The sequence below is a fragment of the Octopus sinensis genome, linkage group LG13 (assembly GCF_006345805.1).
Source record: "Octopus sinensis linkage group LG13, ASM634580v1, whole genome shotgun sequence".
NCBI classification, from domain to species: domain Eukaryota; kingdom Metazoa; phylum Mollusca; class Cephalopoda; order Octopoda; family Octopodidae; genus Octopus; species Octopus sinensis.
The window spans coordinates 37,510,088-37,517,484 of record NC_043009.1 but is presented as its reverse complement, the minus strand read 5'-3'; the positions used below and the strand labels follow the sequence as shown (position 1 = coordinate 37,517,484).

General features: G+C 39.6%; 1 long non-coding RNA gene across 1 annotated transcript in view; it reads right to left on the bottom strand.

The window, feature by feature from the left end:
* Positions 1 to 598: 598 nt before the first annotated feature.
* Positions 599 to 7,397, bottom strand: part of LOC118765798 — a 9,998-nt gene continuing 3,199 nt past the window's right edge. Inside the window, exons 2-3 of the long non-coding RNA XR_005001678.1 lie at positions 6,095 to 6,097; positions 599 to 609 (exon numbers count right to left, since the gene is read on the bottom strand). This is a non-coding gene — a long non-coding RNA (uncharacterized LOC118765798). The remainder of the gene's footprint in view (positions 610 to 6,094; positions 6,098 to 7,397) is intronic.

The window sequence follows — 7,397 nt, the reverse complement described above, 5'->3', positions numbered from 1 at the left end:
GAGTGGCGACGGGGCGTTCAAGTCTTACATAGATAGGATAGTGGCGTGAATTAAAGATAAGGCTAGTTTTAGTTGTCCACAATTTCTTCAGGTCTCCTACACGGATCTCAAATTAATGACGTATAGGATGCACATAGATAAAGCACATAGAAAGGGATCCGGCTACTGGAAGCTTAAATCTATTTTGGCTTGCGAGATATACCGTAGCCGGATTAAGGAGTTAGTGATGAGGGCATTAACCGGCGCCGTGTTAAATAACAGGTGGTGGTTTGCCCTTAAAAGAGCCATCTGATTTGAGACTATCAGATTTAGTCAGGAGCTAAGTTTAGATAGGGCCAGAGTAGAAGGGAACTTAGTTAAGGCATTAGAAGAGGCGTTGAGATTGGGCTCTGCTTCCCAAATTTTGGCCTTAGAACTCAATGCCAGACATGAAGGGTGCAGAGTTTAGGCTAAAGTTCGTGCATTGGGCCGCGAAGGAATCAATGTTGCCGGATGGGCACGCTCGGTAGAAACCTTGCGTGGCAATGATACTACGATTAGGTCTTTGGTCGAGGAAGATGGGCGTTCGATTGAAGGACAAGAATTAACGTATCAGGTTTTTTACAAGCACTTTGTTCGGGCGGGGCGGTGCGCTGGAACATGGTAAGGCCCTTCGGGACTTCCTGGCTGGTGGGCTGCGTCTCTTGGCACGAGAGGCTGAGAGCTGTGAAGAACCGATCACGGCTGCGGAAGTTGTCGAGTTGCTCTCGGGGACAAATCACCGGGACTTGATGGTTTTCCCTATGAGTTTTATAAAAGCATGCCAGACTTGTTCGGGCACCTGCTGGTCAGCGTCTATGCCAACTGGCAGCAGAATAGGAGAATTAGTTAAAGCTGCAAGTCGGGGGTGGGTGACGCTGATAAGAAAGGACCCAAGCAAGGAGGTTATCATAAATAACTTTAGGCCCATAACGCTGATAAATACAGAGTTAAAGATTTTGGCCAATGTGCTAGCAAAGAGGTTAGCGCGGGTCGGGAAAGCGCAAACCTTGTTGGTGAAGTGCAAGCTTGCGTTATCCCAGGTAGGTCGATACACGACAATCTCTACCTCATACGCTACTCCTTAGAGAGGGTGGGTAAAATCTCTGACAAAGGTGGGGCACTGGTGCCTTTAGACCAGTCTAAAGCATTTGATAGGGTCGACCATGGTATCTGGCGGCGGTTCTCGAGGCGGCCGGGCTAGGCTCGACTTTCCGTGGCTGGATCGCTGCTTTGTACAGCAACATAGCGTCTGTCGTCCGGGTAAACGGTTTCGAGAAGAAACCGTTCAATATTGAGAGCTCAGTTCGCCAGGAATATCCCCTGTCTCCGCTTTTGCATGTGCTGGCTCATGAGCCATTACTGCGAAGGGTGGAAGCGGTTGGGGGTGTTTTGCATGATCTATGGGGCGGAAGAACAGCTACTGCGTACGCTGATGGCATCACCATCATTGTATCCGATGAAGGGCAGCTACCTAGTGTAGAAAACGCCATCAAAGGATACGAAGCGGTGACCGGAGCTGTAATTAATCAGGACAAGTCAGTCGGTTTGCAACTCGGCACCTGGAGGGACAAATCAATGCCGCCCAATAACGTCGTGGGACGTTGGAAGGAAGGTCCGATTAAGATGCTAGGGGTCTGGTTCGGTCCAGACCTCCAGATAGAGAATTGGAGCGAGGTTACAGGCAAAGTGATTGCCCTAAACCGGATCTGGTCTGGAAGGGCGTTATCCCTGACAAGAAGGGCGGAGGTGGCACGGGTGTTTATAGTATCCTTTATCACCTACCGCCTGACTGTCGTACCTTGCCCCGATTTGTGGAAGAAGCTGGAACGACTCCTATTCCACTTTTTGTGGAAGGGAAGAGGACCTCTGGTAAGGCGCTCTGTCTGCTGCCAAAAACCGATAAAGTGTGGGCTAGGGATGCCGTGGCTGAGGATGCGCAAATTCACGCTAAGGCTTAGGCACCTCTGGCTTTACTTGGATGGTGAGCAGGTGTGGTCACCGCACGTGAGATTTTTCTTCCCTCAATTGATATCCCTACGGAATATTGGTCCATGGATCAAGCGTAGACCTTGGCAGGGCGAGTAGCAGTTAGAGTGTCGACAGGCACTCAAGCTGCTCCCCCAGGTGGGCAATATTGGCATCAGGAGTCCCACAGCGGATTTCTATAGCGGGCTGGTAGAGTTTATGTCAGACAACGTCTTCGGAGAGACTCTGGGCGTCGATGGAAGTCAGTTGACCAACCTGTTTAGGAGAACCTTTGGACCAGGGTATCTGGATAGTTACCAGAAATCCTTGGGATCGGGCAATAAGCATATGCCAGTGTCAACGGTGGTTCCAGAAATTCCGAGCCAGAAGCTAGATTCTAGTAGACGAGCCTCGTCCCGGAAGATCTGTAGAGCTCGACGAGGACGTCCTACAAACCCTGGTAGAACAGAATCCCATCGTAACTATTGAGGAACGAGCAGAAAAGCTTAGATTTGGTCTTTCAACCATTCATTGACACTTCCGTATAATCGGAAAAATCAGCAAATTGGGTCAATGGGTTCCTCACAAACTTTCCGAGTTTAATCTCGCGCAGAGAGTGAATGTGTGCTCTTCTTTGCTGTCACGTCTCACGAATGAACATTTTTTGGACCGAATAACAACTGGTGACGAGAAATCGGTTCTCTCTAAAAATGTCAAGCACCGAAGACAGTGGGTAGGGAAAGCAGAAACACCGGCACCCCAGGCTAAAGAAGGTATTTACCCACGTAGGGTGTTGTTGTCTGTTTGGTGGGATATGAAAGGTTTAGTCCACTTTGAACTTTCAGACTTAAAACATACGGTAACAAAGTAGATTTACTGCGAGCAGCTTGAACGGCTTGCAAAATTTTTTCCCCACCAGATTTCCGGACCCCAGTAATGAACTCATTTGCATACAGCCAATCAGAGCAGAGCCACATTTATCCTTTCTTCCTTTCTAGTTAGCACCATGCATTCCTTACTCTTTCTCTCTCTACTTGTAGACAGCAACCTTTTGGTCACTATCGAAAAAATTTCACTATCATTACAAATACTACTGTCTCTAACTACCTGTCAGGCAAAAAGGAATAAATATGTGTAAATAAAATTTCTTCCTTCTTGGTGTTGATCGAATATCTCTAACTCAGTTATACTCCAATATTTAATTGCCAAATTATTTAACAAAATAATCACTATTAATATTTTTAGATTTTAGTTCGCATATAATAATTATAAAATAACAAATACATAAAAATAAGTGTCTAAATTATAATCAACAAATATAGTAATTAAACATCTAAATTTTTTATTATCAATAAATGTATAAACATATAAACGTATAAACATATAACATATAGATCGTAAAAATGTTTTTGATAATAGTGATGATAATAGTGATGATAATATTAATAATAAGTATTTTATAAAGATAGGTTATGCGTTTTTAATTTGAATTTTTCAATTCTTAAATTGTATTTCATAAATATTTTCTATAGATATCTATAATATTTATGTAATAATAATGGGCTAATTTATTTTTGGTTATATGTTTATACGTTTATCAATAGAAAATTAAATATTGGAGTATAACTGAGATATTCGATAGTTTATTAATGTTTTTTAAGCTAAATTATATATTCACAGATAAATACATATTTCTATCTATTTACTCTTTTTTTTACCTTAAATATTAAATATTTAACATAATAAATGTGTTGTAGGAAATAATCCTAATGTTTTAAGTTTCAAATTTAGTGAATGGAGTTTTTTCTATAAGAAAAATTATTATTTTATTTATTTTTTAAATAAATATTGTTTAACTCTATTTGCTTATTTATTTAACTATTATTGTTTACCTGAAGATTGACTATAATTTTAAATTGAATTCATTTCAATTAAATTTAGATTTAATTGTAATTCGAATTTAATTGTAGCCATGAAACGTACGTAGTTTTTTTTACTTATTATATATTGATTATTCATTTTTATACTTTTTGAGATCTAGTTATATGTTTTAAAAAAATATACTTTATTTGTTATTTATGTTTTGGTTTATGTCTATCACTGTTTGAGTTGTATAATAGTGGTTTTATCTCTAATTTATATTTTATATATTTATATTGTGAAATTTGATTTAATACTAAATTGAATATTTCCCTGTAAGTTTGGAGTTATACTCCCTATTATTATTATTATTATTATTATTATTATTATTATTATTATTATTATTATTATTATTATTATTATATATAAAGTAACGAACTGAGGAAAAAGGATCCTTCAAAGGGGTGTGTTAAATATCCAATTCACTGGTACGTCATTTGAATACCATATAACTATGGGTATAATGCAAATTACAAAGATAAATCAAATAGAGAGATACTATTGACAATCCAATAATTCATTTATATTATAATATTACATGATATACAATGAATATAATATAACAATATTATATAACTTAAGCATTAAAAAACCCATAAAAGCCTTCCAAATTGTTATAGTTAATATCTAACTTGTCTCACATCTCTTTGTCACAAGGATAAAAGATGAATGTCCTACATTCTGTTCTGCTATATCCTTTCTCAAGTTCATTGTAAATTTTGTTTACACTTCCTGCACTGAAGAGTACATTTATATATATAATTAAATTAATTAAATTAATTTAATCTAATTCAATTCAATCATGTATTTGCATTATTTTTATATCTCTGCACGAAACGATCGTTTGCATGAATTAAAATTCTCTTACATATTTTAACAACTTGTCTTCTCCATTTTTAACTTAATTGATGAGTTTTATTGAACTTCTTTCCATAAATTCACCACACATCATATACAAGTATTACTTTCATATCTTCGCAAATTTACGCCTGTAAACTACCTGCAAAATACGAAGAATTAACATTAGAAGTCTTTTTTTGAAACACACCTATATTACTATATATATATATATATATAATATATATATATATTATATATATATATATATAATATATATATATATATATATATATATATATATATATATTCATACATATATTGTTACGCTGCATGCTGCCTCTTGAAACTACCTACAACACAACAGTCTGTGTCCGATAGCTCAGAAGACCGCGCAGGTGAGCTCAAGAAACCAACTTGCTTAGAGCAGAAGTAGTAGTCAAAAAAATCAGGAGAGTTGAAAATAACAAACAAAACCGTTGCGTATAACCAAAATACAAGAAAATTAAGAGGTCAATAACATTTATGGAATAAATAAACAGTTTAGAGAATTTTTTCATTTACCTCTGAAATGTGTAGACTTCGTTTGGTGAGCTCTTTATTTATTCACCAGTCTAATGATTTATTTTCTATCTTGGAAAGACTTCTTTTTGTACCTATCCCCACCTCATACATCATAAAAGTGCGTTTTTTTAACGATTGAAATACGTTAGAATTCTATTATGCACAGCACAGGATGTAGATGGCAGCAGACTACTTCTCTCATAAAATATAAATACTCATGCCACCAACACGCGCGTTCTCAGTTCGCTCCAAGATGTCGGATTATGAGAAATCCTCTACGTCTACTGCTTCGGCAACATTGCAGAGACAAGGGAAAAAAGCTTGGCGTAAACCTGTATAGACTTTCCTCAAAATATCTGACAAAGAGTCAACGGTTAATTATTGCCAGGAACTTGGACTCATAGTCAAACAAATGCGTTGCCCATCTTGTAAAACTAAGCTGAATAAAATCTACAAGATGAAGCGTGCCGGAAGATCTCACGCAGAGCGCAGTTTTCAGTGCAATAAGAAAACTTGTAAAGAGAAGGCGAAAAACCAAATGCCACTTCATAAAGGAACTTGGTTTAGGCATAGCAATTTGTCTCTTCAAAAGAGTTTGCTATTAGTTTATTGTTTTATTCGTAGGTTGACATATGATGTAAAGGAAGAAAAAGAAAATGGAAGCGAAGAGAGAATTGTTGTAGTCTTACCAGTCGGTCCGGAAAAAGGGGTAACTTTCAACGTCCACGAGCTTTGTCTCGATCTACAAGGTTCACTCAATGTCCACGTGCGCTATCCGACGCCGTACAATCTAACACGTCCGCTCTGGTGCGCTGTTTGCCACCGACTACCTCCTCACGCTCCACTGACTCCGCATGCCCACCGCGGCCCTTCCGGTGGGACCCACAGGCCCCACTTCCGACAGGACATACCTACTCTCTGAATTCCGATCCTTCCCTACAACACAGACTGGCTCATAACACCACATACTCAATGCATGAAGTGTCATTGTTGGGCCCAAGGCCTAATTAAGAGCCCTCCACCGGGGCTAGCTTAAAAGCCGCCCGATAGGGCCGATAGGGCGGCTTTTAAGGTAGTATATATATAAATATTAGTCAAAGAACAACTGTTACTCAAGACAGTCTTGTGCTAATATACCTATCAAAGTTTATAAAGTGCATTGACATGAAATTCTGGCCCCTGCACAGCAGACAGGTACAAAAACAATGGTACTCTGAATCCTTCTTTGGATGAAAAGCAACTACTGCTACTGCTACTACTACTGCTACTGCTACTACTACTACTACTACTACTACTACTACTACTACTACTACTGGTATTTATTATTATTGTATTACTCATTTCATTCTTTGTCCACATTACTAAAAACCAGGGCCACCAGCTCTTCAGTCACCACCACCGCCGCCGCCGCCGCCGCAGCGGCGGCGACGACGACAACAACAACAACAACAACAACAGCAGCAACAGCAACAGAAGCAGCAGCAGAAGCAGCAACCACAGCAGCAACAGCAGCGATAATAATCCAACCTCAGTAACATTAATTGTTGCCAGTACGAAACATTCATAACAATCAGTAGGCGCAGCAGCCATAAGTGTAACCATTTATAAACACATTTATCATCGTCGTCGTCGTCGTCGTCATCATTATTATCATCATCATCATCGTTGTCATCGTTGTCATCATCGTTGTCATCGGCACCACCTTCTTTTTGCCAACACTGCAGAAAATATCAAAATCAGCGCCATCAGCGCCACCACCACCAGCACCACCACTACTACTACTACTACTACTACTACTACCACCACCAGCACCACCAGCACCACCAGCACCACCACCAGTACCACCATCATCACCACTACCAGCACCACCAGTAGCACCATCATCATCATCATCATCATCATCATCAGCAGCAGCAGCAGCAGCAGCACCACCAGCACCACCACCACCCCACCACCACCACCATCAACAGCAACAACAACAACAACATCAGTAGAGGATAACACTTATTACAACAGCTGTAGTAGCAGCAGCAACAGTAGCAATAGCAGCAGCAGCAGCAGCAGCAGCAGCGGTAACGGTAGCAGTAGTC